Here is a 2,049-nt window from a genome sequence, read left to right on the forward strand (position 1 = left end):
CCCAACCAATTGAATAATTTCCTCAATTTGGTCCTTGACAATTTTAATTCTACAACTTCATTGCTTGTTTGTTTTAATTAATTACCATGCTTTGTTTCAGTTGCATTTAATTCATGACTTTAGGGGCTTTATGACCAAGTGAGCTTGTGTTTGCCTATTTTCTTTAATTTTCCCAAATAAATTGGTACCTTGACCATTTCTTTTTATTTTGGAGGATAAATGAGTGATTTCACTTCATTGGGGCCCTATTGCAAGGGAGGTAACCTCTATCTCCTTGATTTTCATTTCTCCTATGTGATCCAACGTGCTAAGTGTGAATTGCATGTCTACGTTGCTTTCCTTGCCTTTCTTTAATTCCTTTCATTTATTTCATTTACTTTTGCCTTTTATTTAAGTATTTCATTATGGGGTATGTGTACACCTCTTGGCTTGTAATAGATAGGGCTTGGATGAGCATTCGATGAAGACCTGTTGAAGACATGTGCCTAGCTAGCAAATGTAATAGTTAGGGCTTCAATTGCTTTATGTGTCTTGCATGCTTAGTTGCTATGTGTTAATTTGCTTTATTAGGTTCTTGCATCTAGTCGAGCATGCTAATTGTTATGTGCTATGTGTTTATGGGTGTTTGGCATGTCTAATCGCTTTCCATAGCCATGAATGAATGTGATGGATGAATGTACGTCACCACACTAGTCCAATGCTAGTTGTGGCTCATTATTTCATTAGGAATTCATAGAAAGGGCTAGACCCAATAGGCCATCCCCTTTTGTTAGTGCATATTTGCATGTTCACTACATGTCATGCATTTTTCTTAGTTTTATCATTGGCATGCTCCTCGAACCCCTTTTTCCCCTCATTTTTAGGTTTTGCATCTCATACTAGTTATAGGGCTCATTTGCTTGAGAGTCCCCTTTCGATAAGGGAAACGAGCGAGTGTGGCTACTCGATAGCCTTAGCACGCTAGTTTTGCCTTCTAATCAAAGGGAAGATTAAGTCACAAAGTTAGGACTCCCCGTTCCCGTCTTGATGCATTCCTGTAGGATTCATGCATTCTATTCATTCACTATCACATACACTTACTTTATATTCTAACCCTTTTTCCACATTCTCACTTCACACTACTTTCACACTACTTTCTACATTCTCTCTTCACACATACACCTTATGGCATTTTTCACCTTATTATTCTTTACTTACTTTACCTTGCAAAGACATTTGCACACCTCCACTTATATCTTATTACTTTTATCATTTTTCTCACTTCACACAAACTCACACTTTCACATGGCATGCATTCCACTCATTTTACGTCATTTAGGATTACGTGTGACCTCTCCAAAGGATCATTATTGGGCTTCACAATTAATGTGATTGGCACCACTCAACCTTTGAAGAGAAATTTCCCCCATGTCCCCCTAGGTCTAGGTTTTTGCATTCATATAGACATATCCAACACGCGATACATACCTTGGGTAGAAAAATTAGGAAAAATTGGTTTAAGTCACGCAACTAGCCTTGGCTAGGTCGAAGGGGTGCCTTGGATTTTTATCCTTGCCTTCCCCTTCGTCAAATGTGACCCCCGATCCCTCTTTTTGGTTACGTAGACCCAAAAGTTCTTTAAAAGGGTTTATTTACTTTTTTTTATTCAAAAACAAAAAACCATTTTTTGGGTGACTTGGTACACCCTAACCCTATACCAAGTGGCGACTCCATTTTTGATACAAAAAACCCTTTTTGAACTTTATATGGCCAAACCGTCGCATTATCAAGTCCCATGGCCTTTTACTTTTCATTTACACACGTTCACATTCCATTACACCACTCACATCTCACACACACCACACTCATCATATCAAAAAGTGGGGCGCGACAGTTGGCGACTCCACTGGGGAATTCCTAAGTGGGTCCGAGCATTTGACTTAGCCATTCGTTTCCTTTTTCTACCCTTTTTATGCATGGCATGTGGATATTAGGGTTGCATCTTCCATTTTAGGACCTTTTTGTCTCACGTACGTATCAAACCAATCCCTCGACTCACGAATGTATGTT

Source organism: Coffea eugenioides, unplaced genomic scaffold (assembly GCF_003713205.1).
Source record: "Coffea eugenioides isolate CCC68of unplaced genomic scaffold, Ceug_1.0 ScVebR1_3330;HRSCAF=4527, whole genome shotgun sequence".
NCBI lineage: Eukaryota > Viridiplantae > Streptophyta > Magnoliopsida > Gentianales > Rubiaceae > Coffea > Coffea eugenioides.